Here is a 14495-nt window from a genome sequence, read left to right as displayed (position 1 = left end):
TAGAAATCCTACTCGTGCTCTGCTTCCTTTATCCACAGCTCACGTGTAGAATTCCTGCTTTATGTAGGACTCCTCTTAATAAACTATAAGCCACTTTTATTTCCAAAAACCTTTTCCCAGTTAGAATTGGATTAGCTGGAACATGTTGATACGACCAGTTCTATGTAACTTGACTATTTGACAATCTTCAAAATAACTAGATCATATCTTGTGCTTCTTACAAATTCCCCCTTTTTGAACGATGACAAATTATTCAAGCTTCCGTGTTTGAATCTGTATTGAATTGAACAGAATAACATGGATAGGCAAGAAGCTTTCCCCCTTTTGACATCAGACAAAAACATGCAAAGCAGTAAAAATATTTAAATAAACCATATCAAAAAAAGAACCACAAAACCTTAGTCATTAGTTATGTAGAAAGAAGAAAACAACCAAAAGTCATCATCCACCACAGTTAGTAAAGTACATTGCAATTTCAAGAGGACGTCAAAACATATGACAAATCACATATAGGTATGTCTACACAGAGGGTGGCACACAAGAAGAGGAGGATGGAGAACTCTTAGCAAACAGATCAACAAGATTCTTCAAATGAGCTGAGTTTGACGATCGCTCTGTCTCCAGGGCTGTTTGCATTTATGCAATTCATCCTTAAGTCTAGAGTTTTCTTCAACCAACCCAGCATGCTTAAGCCCATAGCTAATGTGCAGTTGATCCATGGCAGTTGAGTGCGCAACCCTAAGAGCATCAATTTCTTCATTCTTTGTAGTCAATAATGCCTTCAAGCGTTGCACATGAGCATTAGCACCCCTAGATGTAGCAGGTATGACAACATGGTCTACTTACCCCAACACATCCTTAGTAGTTTGTCTTGCCATTCTTTAACAGAGACGCGAAAATACTCAAACACTTCTCCTAACTAGAATCCATATCCAAGTCCATGATCTTTATCATCATGCATAAAAATCTTGTGAATATGAATCATAACTAATGTAGGCAGATTGATTTGAACTTTGGAAATCACTAATTCCATGAGAGTAAGGTCCAAATAATTCGCTTCAGTACACTTCTGTGATCTAGAAAGAAGGATCTGATGCACTACATCAAAAATGAGTTCGTGTAAAGGAAGCATGAATCCTTTATCTACCCTAGTGTACCCCTCAAGCATAGGATCATGTGCAAATCTAGGCAATATCTCAAGAGTTGATGGCAATCCTTCCAAAGGAGGCCAAGCGCGCTTGACGTAGTGACCCCATCCTACATTTGGCACACCTAGTATGTAGGACAAAACTTTAGCAGCTAAAGTAAAAGAAACCCCCCCTACTGTGATGGAAATCGAAGAAGCAGTCCCAATAGCATTTGTGTAAAACTCCCTAGTCTCTTTCCTACCCATCTTACGTCGTCTATTTCCCTGAAGAAACTGAGTAGCCCAACCTTGTGCCTGCAACAGTACAAGTAATTCACACATTTCATGTCCTCCAATGCCAGTAACAACCCTACCCCTAATCACCTTTCGTTTCTTAAATGCCAGAATCCTAACCTTACGAGTTTCAGCACTCACAACCATATCCCCATCAGAATCATTAGTGTACTTAGATTTCTTTACTGATTTAGACACCGTGACATGTTCCTTGGACGCAATTCTTTTTCTTTTTCCATTTTTTTGGTGACAATGATATCATCAGGAATATTAATAGGATTTTCAGGAGGAACAAACTTACGTTTCTTTCCATGGGTCTTCTTAGTAGACCTAGTGAGTAGTGCTGCATCCAGATCATGTTGTACTGCCCTAGTGACCCGAATCGGAGTTGCCATTGCATGAGACCCCTTAACAAAAGCGGTGGTGGGTTTACCAGAAACTTGATGAAGTCGGGATCGGAGTTTCTTAGGAATCATCTTTGCCAGTGGAATGTTGTCTTCATCACTAGAAGTAGTGTGTACTTGTTCCTTTGGCGATTCTTGTTCCCCGTTACAATGTGAATCCAGTTTGTCAGTCACCAAACTCTGATTTTCATCTTCCCCCTAAATCGAAGCATCCTCTATAAGCGTATAAGCAAGATGTGTTACCTCGAAAGAGTCGATGAACATTACGACAGGCATGATAAACTGACTTTCTTGATACTCATATGGTATGATGGCAAGATTGAGATTTTCGGAGGGTGAAGTCATGATTTGGGGTTGGTTTTTTAAGTTCTTGGTAGAGAGATAATGGAGAATGAGGGTTTGAATAGGAAAAGAACGAAGAGATCTGAAGAGAGGGTATTGGGAAGTGAAAGGGGTTTTTTAAAGAGAGTGAGAGAGTTGATTTGATAGTTGGAAAGAATGATAGAAACTTTTGGCGGTTTAATTTTATATAGCTGATTGAGTTAATTAATGAGGGGAACAGGTAGGGATACACGTCATTGAATTTCAGTCCTCTTTAGAAAGTGTAGTGTACATACCTTTAGTTGTAGAATGATGATCTCTGTAGTCCTAGTTTCCTGTGTCTCTAATTTCCTGAGAATTGCAGCTTCTGTAGTTACAGTGAATAAGGATTATTAAGACTTTAACATATAATGTAATGAAGGACCATAGTCTTGTAAGTAAAGAAAAGATAGTTAGGTGATTTTAATCATCCCTAACTCCAACCTGTTCCTTTCAAAGTGTTCCCTTGCTAATGTTTTAGTGAAGATATCAGCAATTTGTTGTTCAGTGGCACAGAAATTCATGGAGATTTGCCCCTTTTGCACATTGTCTCTCAGAAAGTGATGACGAATGTCAATGTGTTTTGTTCTCTTATGTTGTACAGGATTTTTTGCAATGTTGATTGCACTTGTGTTATCACAAAAGATTGAAACACGTTCAATACTGAGACCAAAATCACTAAGTTGTTGCTTAATCCAAAATAGTTGAGCACAACATGAGGCTGCTACCACATATTTAGCTTCTGCAGTGGACAATGCTACCGAGTTTTGTTTCTTTGATCCCTAAGAAATTAGACATGATCCTAAGAAGTAAGCCATACATGTGGTACTTTTTCTATTTGCTAGATAACCAGCATAATCTACATCAGCATATCCTATTAATTCGAAATAACTCCCTTTTGGATACCATAGTCCTAAGTCAGTGGTTCCTTTCAAGTATCTGAGAATTCTTTTGACAGCTTGGAGATGAGATTCTTTGAGGTTGATTTGAAATCGAGCACATAAACCCACATTGAACACGATATTAGGCCTGCTGGCTATGAGGTATAACAGTGACCCAATTATACCTCTATACAGTTTTTGTTCCACGACAGAACTTGTTCCTTCTAAGTCTAATTTTGTAGTTGTAGCTATTGGGGTATCAATTTGTTTGGCATCCTCCATTTTGAATCTTTTGAGTAATTGTTTCACATACTTTTGCTGATGGATTAATGTACCGGTAGGTGTTTGCTTTATTTGAAGCCCTAGAAAGTAGTTCAATTCTCCAATCATGCTCATCTCAAACTCATTGCTCATAAGGTTGGAAAATTCGTTAGTGAGTACCTTGTTTGTGGCTCCAAATATAATGTCGTCAACATATACCTGTACAATCAGTAGATCCTTTCCTTTGTTTCTGAGAAAAAGTGTGTTGTCAATTTTACCTCTTGAGTATCCATAGCTTAGTAGAAACTTTGACAGTCTATCATACCATGCCCTTGGGTCTTGTTTTAACCCGTAAAGAGCCTTATCTAGCTTGTAGACATAGACAGGACAGTCATTGTTTTCAGTGCCAGGGGGTTGTTTAACGAACACTTCTTCCTTTAGTAACCCATTAAGGAATGCACTTTTTACATCCATATGATATAGAGTGAACTCCATATGAGCTGCAAAAGCTATGAGTAGTTTGATTGCCTCCAGCCTTGCCACAGGTGCAAATGTCTCGTCATAGTCTATCCCTTCTTCTTGGTTGTACCCTTGAACTACTAACCTAGCTTTGTTTCTTGTTATTGTACAATGTTCATCTAACTTGTTTCTAAACACCCATTTTGTACCAATTATAGTTCTGTTTGGTGGTTTAGGCACAAGATGCCAAACTTTGCTTCTTTCAAATTGGTTTAGTTCTTCTTCCATTGCTATGATCCAATCTGCATCTAGAAGAGCTTCACTAATCTTCTTTGGTTCTACCATGGATAGGAATGCATTAAATGCACAATGATTTTTGAGTCCTGATCAGGTGGTTATTCCAGAGTTAAGATCAGTAAGTATGTTGTCCAAAGAGTGGGAACTTTGATACTTATAACCCTTTATTTCAGGCTCATTGTTTCCCTTAGTATCATTATTTTCAGCCTCTCCTTGATCAGTTGCAATTTGATCTCTCAGTTCTGTGGTTGAATCAGTATGGGCATTTACTCCAGTTGATGTACCTGTTTCTTTAACATGTTCCTGTGCAGATTCAATGGATGTTCTAGATAGCTCATCATCATCCTGCAAATCAAGGTTAGTCATAGCACTGCCCTCATCAAAAATTATATGTATACTTTCTTCTACACATATTGTTCTTTTATTCAAGACCCTGTAAGCCTTGCTATGTGAAGAATATCCTAGAAAGATTCATTCATCACTTCTAGCATCAAACTTTCCTAACAAGCTCTTTCCATTATTGTGAATGAAACATTTACACCCAAATGATCTTAGGTGTGATCTGTTTGGTTTTCTGCCTTTAAGCAACTCATAGGGAGTTTTATTAATAATTGGTCTAGGCATACATCTATTAATAATGTAGCAAGCAGTGTTCATTGCCTCAGCCCAGAATTGATTGGTTATGTTGTTAGCTAGCATCATAGTTCTTGCCATCTCTTGTAGGGTTCTATTCTTTCTTTCTACTATCCCGTTTTGTTGAGGAGTTCTAGGCGCAGAAAAATTATGTTCAGTACCTTGAGAAGAGCAGAATTGGATGAATTTTGAGTTTTCAAATTTTGTTCCATGGTCCGATCTGATTACGATCAACTTGTTCTCAAATTTCTTTTCAAGCTTTCTTATTAAAGAGCAAAAGGCCTCAAACGTATCATCCTTTGAAGTTAGAAATATTGTCCAAGTGTACCTAGTATAATCATCAACTAGCACGAATGCGTATCTTTTTCCACCTCTACTTTTAACTCTCATAGGTCCACAAAGATCCATATGGATTAGTTCTAGTGACTTGGTTGTACTAATTACTTGTAGACTTAAATGAGGTTTTAACTTGTTTTCCTAGGGTGCATGCTTCACAAATCTTATCACTTTTGAACTTAGTCTTAGGGAGTCCTATTACTAAGTTTTCAGAGATAAGTTTATTCAATTGTACTTGACTTGCATGACCCAATCGTTTATGCCATAGAAGAGGATTTTTTTCCATTACACTTAGACATATGAATTTTTCTGTAGAGAGTTTAGAGGTATCTACAGTATAAACATGTTTGTTCCTTTGTCCCATTAGAACTATATCTCATGTTGTTAGATTAATTACCTCTACACCAGTGGAATGGAATATTACCCTGTTTCCTTTGTCGCAAAGTTGAGAGATGCTGAGAAGATTGTGCTTCAGACCTTCAACATGGTACACTTTTTTGATTAAATATTCACCTGTCATCCCAATTGCTCCAATGCCTCTAATCTGTCCCTTTTTTCTGCTACCAAAAGCTACCAGTCCACCGTTCTTTTCTTCAAGTGAAAGGAATTTTGTTTTATCTCCTGTCATGTGCCTTGAGCAAGCGTTGTCCATATACCAATTTTGCTTGCTTCCCTTCACTTGTTCCTGAAAGAAAATTTAGAGGTTAGTTTTAGGCACCCAAATTAACTTGGGTCCTTTCTTATTATAAAAAAGATGAATTAAATCCTTGTTTGCCCAGTTTGGAAGAGGTTTTGCTTCTGAAGCAAACGTGTTCCTTAATTGGTGGTTAAAGTCTCTTCCATTGTTTTTGTTAGAAATAACTTTGTTTCTATGACAGGTATTCTTCAAATAGCCTGTTTTTCCACATAATGAGCAGAATGTAGGGAATTCTTTGATCGATTCTTTTTCATATCCTATGCCACCTCTATTGTTCCTAGTGTTTTTTCCCAATTGTTTCACAATCATAGACGACTTTGTCCATTTGTTCGCTTGATTAACCTTGTTTTTTTGTTTTAACTAGTTCAAAACTGATTCTCCTGGATTTCTCCTTTTCTGCTAGTAATTCTCTTTTTATTTTTATGACTTCCTGTTCACAAGAACTCCTTCTATCCAGTATATTTTGGTTCAAGGATTCAACTTTTAATGATATGTCATAAGTCTCGACTTGTTTCACATTTTCAGATAGGAGTTTATTTTTCTCTTTTAGATCATTGTTTGATTTTTCAAGATAGATATACTCGAATTTTAATCTAGTAATGGCACTTAACAGTTTACTCTTTTCACTACTTAATTCTTGTATAGTTCCTATGAGAGTTAGCATGAATGAGGAAAGTTTTTTCTTAGAGAATGAACTTAATATGTCCTTTAGATCAGAGAGATTTACCTGATTTTCTTCGTTTTCAGAATCAGATTCCTGTTCTGAGTCTTCTATGGCCATTAAAGCAATGTCCTCTTCCTCATCAGCGTCATCTGAACTTATTCCCCAGCCAGCATACATAGCATGATTGTTCTCTCTTTCCTTCCCTTTCCTTTTATTGGCGAGTTCCTTTTTTTCTTTTTCAGCCCTTTCCTTTTTCCATTCTAGTTCCCATATTGGACAGTCTTTAATTTGATGATCAATTTTACTCCATTTGTAACATCCACCAATTTGACTCTTTTCTGCGTTTCTTTCCTTGGTGGATGCAGATTTCTTTCCAAGATTCATACCCTTTTTAAAGAACTTCTTGAAGTTCCTGCTTATCAAGGCTATATCTTCATCATCTAGATTTGATTCATCGTTTTCATCAGTGACCTTGAGAGCAAGATTTTTTTCTTTACTGCCGTCACTTCTTTTGGTGCATTCAACATTCATCTCGTAGGTTTTTAAGTTTCCTACCAATTCATCTAGAGTCATATTTGTTAGATCTTTTGCTTCCCTTATTGTGGTTACTTTGATTTCCCATGACCTTGGTAGAGTTCTGAGAATCTTGTCTGTTTGTTCCTCTGTAGTGTATATCTTTCCTAGTGAGTTTAGTTCGTTTATTACGGTAGTGAACCTAGTAATCATATCCTGAAGTGATTCTCCAATTTTCATCTTGAAGGACTCATATTTCTTGCTTAGTCTAGCGATCCTGAACTTTCAAACCTGAGTAGTACCTTCATGTACGTTTTACAGCGTCTCCCGGATTTGTTTAGCAGAAGTGCATGCAGAGATTCGATTGAATTCATCGGGTCCTAGTCCACATACCAAGATACATTTAGCTTTGGCATTCTTCCTTAGCATCTTGTAATCGGCATCTCCATATTGAGCCTTAGGCTTGGGAATATCTTTGCCTTCGCTGTCTTTAATAGTTGGTATCAAAGGTCCATCAGTAACTCTTACCCATAACTCATAGTCTTCAGCTTGAATGAAGTCTTCCATCCTAGCTTTCCACCATGAATAATATTGTCCGTTGAACAAGGGTGGTCTGTTAATGTGTTGTCCTTGACCATGTCCGAGAGGAGGTGCAGAACTCATAGTGATTTTTTATCTTGAGTTATTAGACTCTTGATTAAGATAACCTGCTCTGATACCACTTGTTGGAATTCTACCCTCCTGAATTCTTCAAAGGAACACGTACTAACTGCTTGTTCCTTTTATTTGAAGTTTTACCAATAAACAAATTTGTATAATTCTTTGTATTATTTATAAACCTTCAAATACTACAATGATTACAACGCAATGCAACCTAAGGAATTATAAACTCTAATTCCTATCTACCCCAAGACACAAAACCCCCAGGTTTTATATCTTCTAACGTTCTTCAAGTTCTTAAACTTGTAGAACAATACCTACTCTCACAACTCTGATTGTAAACAAAAACTTCCTCTCTACAACCTTACAATCCTTTCTCTCAACCTCGTAGCACTCCCCAAAATAAAGTACAAAACTCTCTCAACCTCTTTGATCGTGTTTTGATGTTCTCTCTATGTAAGTGCGCAAATTTTTCTGATGTAAATAACCCCTTATTTATAGATCAGAACTCCAGCAAGTCTTCTTCAACTCAACTTTGTTTTCACCGCCTCAAAGCATTATCTCAACGAGAAATACTCCTCCTAATAAACCATAAGCCACTTTTATTTCCAAAAACCTTTTCCCAGTTAGAATTGGATTAGCTGGAACATGTTGATACGACCTATTCTGTTCTATGCAACTTGACTCTTTGATATTCTTCAAAACAACTAGATCAGATCTTGTGCTTCTTACAGGGGGGCTTCACTTTTTTTTGTTTGGGTTCCTAATCAATTTTCGATATGAAGGAGTATTTATCACCTTATCATGACTCTATTGGTGTTTTTTCTCTTTTCATTTAGCAAAGAAATAAGGAAATTGTAGAGAGTTGTGGAGAACTGCACAACACATTTTAAAACTTATGAGATTTTTATGGCATATGGTTATATGAAAAAAATAATTAGACCGAGAATGATTGACAAAAATATTGAAGATTTAAAGAGATACAAGCACAAAGTGTATTTCATGAAGAAATTATTCTCTAAAAATTAGAAAGAAGTGAGCAAAAATAATGAAAGTTGATTACAAGTGAAACGACAATCAAGAGGTGCTAGCGAGAAAAATGCTCCAATACAACAACAACAACATGAGTATGTGGTTGTTACTGTTTTCTTATTGATTGCTTTGTTTTCTTCACTATGGGTTTCCCTTTTTTATACCTATTGTGATATGTTGTACTATGAAAGGTATCCACAACTTGTTTGGAATTGAAGCATAGGTGTATGCAATATATGGTAGAAAGCATAATAGGGGTGGAAAAGAACACGTAAAATGCATATTATATATATATATATATATATACATATACATATCTTGAATCCATACTCATCGGCAATAGTTACAATACTCAAAAATTAATTTCAAATAGCAGCATCGATGCACTTAAGGAAAATATCTCCCGATATATCTTTTACTCATTCTTCCTCCAATACCGAATCAGACATAGTTTATTTCATGTTTAAATCTATCTAAACCATTACATGGATTTCATCACATGTCCAGAAAACATAATGCAACATTATATAATTGTTTGGTAGAACATTATATAATTCTGCATTGTGTTTTAAAAGGACACACCAAAACTATGTTCATATATCACCATTGCAAATCAGATAATCTAGAGGATGTGAGCTCAGTGAAGAACTGTGATCCAAAACCAGACACAGAACTTACTGGAGCAAATAAAATTTGTTGATCCTATGTTTACTTCTCTTATACTGAGGTTCTGGCAAGGATGAACTGATGATGCCACAACACAAGAATCATTAGAGCTTTCACAACTAAAATATGCATTAATAACGCCATCGGGAGTGCCTGGAATGGATTGCCGTTTACGCTTGTGGGTTTGGCAAATTTTTGGATCCAGGAATGCCCATTAGCTCCAGTGCTGTCCTGTTTGAAGATCAAGAACTTCAGTGACACACAAACCAAATAGGCATAGTGATATTGCTAAGCAAATAATATAAGGTATTACTAAGAAGCCCAAACAGGTCGACTACAAAAAATAAAACTCAATGTGAAAGAGTGCAAACCTTTCTAACTTTAAGAACAGCCATAAATTGATTAAGGTAATCGACTGCATTGCAAGGCTCAATCTCATTGATGACATAAAACAATGTTGCAGTTGCAATTACAATGGGGAATAATGCAGAAGCCTAGAATCTGCATTCAGCATCATTGAATATATAATCAATAAACTACCCCCATCCAGAAGTCTCAAACTAACTTTTCAGATAGATATCTCACCAGTGATGATACAAAGAATGATGTTTTCATATTTCCCCAGGAACTCTGAATATATGTTGGTCATCAATCCAAATCTCATGATGATATGGTCTATAAATGAAAGTGGTGTCACTGGATTCATTTTCCATTTGAGGGTTGACAACACCAGAAGTTCTATTTTCTGAATAGTGTTTGCCTCAAACACATACTTTGGATTTGATACCTAATCAACAAAATACATCCATCATTAATACAACCATAACACTTTTTCCTTTGATAACAGAGTTTCAACCTCACTATTTTGCAAATTATGATTATTCTTAGCCAAAGACTGTACTTCTCATCCAGTGGCGGATCCATGAATTACAGCGGGTTCAAAATTTAAAAAAGAATCTCATGTGGTAATGTAAGTGTGCGGTGAGCGTAGTAACCCCGACATGTTTTTTGTACAAGGTATCTTATTGGTTGATAAAAGTTAACACCAAACTAATCAAAGATATTAAGAACAAAACTACGTTGATTAAAAAAATAGTGGATCAGTTGTATTACATAAGTTAATTCCTAAAACACATGAAAATTAAAGGATTAAAAAGAAAGCGAGGCGGAGAAGAAAAATATTTACCTTAACCCGCAAAATTTATATTACCTTATCGTACCGCTTTAAGTATTTCTTCCTACTTCCACCCTGCTCTATTGAACATTCTTAAAATTTCTTGTATTTTTTATACTTTTATTTTGTAATGTTTTACTATATTTTTCATTTTAAATTTTTTTAAATTAGTATCCATTCAAACATATATTACTAGGAAAATTATCAAGATTCTCTAAAAGTGTGTAAGAATAGATTTACTAATATTATAATGCATATTCAGAAGATAAATAAATGGCATTGTCAAATTTTTTTAGTTCATGTAGTTTAATACTAGGTTATTCATCACTTGTTGGAAAAAAATGATGAATAAATCAAATAAGTTTAATTTCCATCTCTCTATAATAGAATTGAAAAAATAGAAAGGAAATTCCATGAATTCTATTAAATATACATTATTAAAAGGATATTGACGACTTTTAGTTTCTTCATTCAATTACAACTAATTTATCTTTATATATATAAGAGCGACTTTCACATATAGCAAACATAATTTGTATGCTATAGCTATAGTTTACATAATTGCGCTCCATAACAATTTTTATGTTTGCTATGGAACTTTTGATTTGTATAATTCCCTACAAACATCCAATTTTATACAAATTGTTCAGTTTTGTATAAATCCATTTATACATTGTAATTTGTATAATAAGATCTGTATTTGTATAATTATAAGTGTATAGGACAAAAATATATGTATTTGTATTGACACTTTTCTCTCGTTTTATACAAACACAAACGCATTTTATACATTTATACCGAAATGTATAAAATAGTTAATTGTATACCGAATCAGATGGCAAAAAAAGGGGATGTTCGCTGCGAATTACAATTAAAATAAACTGTGGCTATAGCATGTAATTTGAATTAATAGTTTGCTAGTTCATACAGTTTTCCCTATATATAATTCATCATTTTTAAAGAGTTATGCATAAAATTATGTTGAAATAAAATGACTAATAGATATAAGAAGAATAAGAAAATAATGAAAAACAGAAGATGATCCAAGCCCAAAAGTTGAGCCCAATTTCATGCATTAAAAAGGGTAAAAAATAAAATAAAAGAGGAATTGTTGCGCATGTGATTCAAACCCACAACGTAAAAGCCACTACTGAACCCCTTAATTATTGACCTAAACCTTCTCACTTATTTTCAGGGGGTTCATTTTAATATATGTACACATAAAATCAGAATTTGCCCTATATATATAATGTAATTTTTCGATCGAGGAGGTTCGGGTGAACCCCCTAGACACAACCTAGGTCTACCCTTGTTCTCATCCCCAATTCTCTCTTAGTTCCCTCATCCCTTCTTCTTTATAGTTACTATTTATGTTCGAGTTCTTTATATTGTAATTGCTCGTTTTCGTATGAATAAAAAATTGTTAGTTTGTTCTCTCTATTGTTTGGTTGTTGAGTTGAGAAAATCACTACAACCATTTTAGTGTTTGTTACATTGGTTCTTTCATTGTTCTTACTCCAAATGGCAATAGTGGTATTGGATCGATTCAGTGGTGGCAATGATCCAGAGGGTTGGATTCTTCGGGCCGAGCAGTATTTCACTTGCCTTGGCTTCTCCCAGAAGGACTGGATGTCACGCCCCGAGCCTATACCCTGGACGTGGCCGACACTCGAAGACCATTGTTGGCCCCCAAGCGAACCCTTGGCCTGGCTTTCTTAACTCAGCAAAAACATAACTTGACAGCATAACTCAATGCAATGAAAGGTTATTAAATAACCAACTAACAAAAATCTGGCCAAAAAGGCAACTCGAGTCACAAAATAGAATATTTACATATATACATAGATGAGAGACTCAAAACCAACTGACTGACTGACTGTCTATGAAGCCTCTATAATACTGAGATGGATGTTGGGACAGACCCCGCAACATCCTAATAAAACAAAACTAAAAGAACAACATAATCGAGTCCTCCAGAACACAAAGAGGCTCACCACTAACTCTGGAGTGCTCAACTGGATCAACGGCGTGTTGAATACTGACCCTGGGTACCTGCCTGTGTCTACATCGTCATAAGATGCAGGCCAACTGGCATCAGTACATTGAATATACAAGTATGCGAGCTAGAAAGCTAAACCACAACTTAAGCATGGAAGGAGTACAATGGAACTCTTACCTTGGCTCTGTTCAACTCATGATTAAATGAACTCAATATATAAAGCAATAAGACACATGCAATATATAAAGCTTGTAAAAATAGTGTAAACAACTTAGTTCGTTAAGGATAAAACGATAACAAACTCAACTTTACTTATATAAAAGTAATATAACTTTAGTGGGAGATTCTTTAACCGACAATCACTACTATAAGCCCTAGTGGTGATACAATGTTTTACCTCACGTTGCCCAAAGGACCATCATATACCTTGCCGTGATATAGGAAGCTAACTTTACTAAGTGGATCCACTAGCTTAATCTTACGTGATCATCTAAAAAGTATGACCCGTTAAATCCCATGTTGGCTACATGGTTCTTATGGAGAGTTGAGTTGATATAAACTCGTATCCCCAATTCGGTTCTCAAGACTACTCCCAAAAATACTTAGCTCATAAGTGTTTTAAACACATCTTTCTTTATTTGAGATAATTACTCAAAACTTTGCCCGAAGGCTCACTTGGAATCGATGTTCCTTTTTCTTGAAAACTAGCTCAAANTCCTTTATCTACCCTAGTGTACCCCTCAAGCATAGGATCATGTGCAAATCTAGGCAATATCTCAAGAGTTGATGGCAATCCTTCCAAAGGAGGCCAAGCGCGCTTGACGTAGTGACCCCATCCTACATTTGGCACACCTAGTATGTAGGACAAAACTTTAGCAGCTAAAGTAAAAGAAACCCCCCCTACTGTGATGGAAATCGAAGAAGCAGTCCCAATAGCATTTGTGTAAAACTCCCTAGTCTCTTTCCTACCCATCTTACGTCGTCTATTTCCCTGAAGAAACTGAGTAGCCCAACCTTGTGCCTGCAACAGTACAAGTAATTCACACATTTCATGTCCTCCAATGCCAGTAACAACCCTACCCCTAATCACCTTTCGTTTCTTAAATGCCAGAATCCTAACCTTACGAGTTTCAGCACTCACAACCATATCCCCATCAGAATCATTAGTGTACTTAGATTTCTTTACTGATTTAGACACCGTGACATGTTCCTTGGACGCAATTCTTTTTCTTTTTCCATTTTTTTGGTGACAATGATATCATCAGGAATATTAATAGGATTTTCAGGAGGAACAAACTTACGTTTCTTTCCATGGGTCTTCTTAGTAGACCTAGTGAGTAGTGCTGCATCCAGATCATGTTGTACTGCCCTAGTGACCCGAATCGGAGTTGCCATTGCATGAGACCCCTTAACAAAAGCGGTGGTGGGTTTACCAGAAACTTGATGAAGTCGGGATCGGAGTTTCTTAGGAATCATCTTTGCCAGTGGAATGTTGTCTTCATCACTAGAAGTAGTGTGTACTTGTTCCTTTGGCGATTCTTGTTCCCCGTTACAATGTGAATCCAGTTTGTCAGTCACCAAACTCTGATTTTCATCTTCCCCCTAAATCGAAGCATCCTCTATAAGCGTATAAGCAAGATGTGTTACCTCGAAAGAGTCGATGAACATTACGACAGGCATGATAAACTGACTTTCTTGATACTCATATGGTATGATGGCAAGATTGAGATTTTCAGAGGGTGAAGTCATGATTTGGGGTTGGTTTGTGAAGTTCTTGGTAGAGAGATAATGGAGAATGAGGGTTTGAATGGGAAAAGAACGAAGAGATCTGAAGAGAGGGTATTGGGAAGTGAAAGGGTTTTTTAAAGAGAGAGAGATAAAGAGAGTTGATTTGATAGTTGGAAAGAATGATAGGAATTTTTGGCGGTTTAGTTTTATATAGCTAATAGAGTTAATTAATGAGGGGAACAGGTAGGGATATGATACGCTCAAATTATACCTCCCTAAAGATGCATAAGCGATCGTTATCAAGTAAAGAA

General features: G+C 36.1%; 1 pseudogene; it reads right to left on the bottom strand.

Annotated features, from left to right (window-relative positions):
• Window positions 1-9217: 9217 nt before the first annotated feature.
• On the bottom strand, window positions 9218-13603 carry LOC125844480 (cyclin-D3-3-like; annotated as a pseudogene).
• Between the last annotated feature and the right edge of the window lie 892 nt (window positions 13604-14495).

The sequence above is a fragment of the Solanum stenotomum genome, chromosome 11, assembly GCF_019186545.1.
Source record: "Solanum stenotomum isolate F172 chromosome 11, ASM1918654v1, whole genome shotgun sequence".
In the NCBI taxonomy this organism is placed as follows: Eukaryota; Viridiplantae; Streptophyta; class Magnoliopsida; order Solanales; family Solanaceae; genus Solanum; species Solanum stenotomum.
The sequence above is the reverse complement of the archived record's forward strand: the minus strand, read 5'-3'. Positions and strand labels throughout refer to the sequence as shown.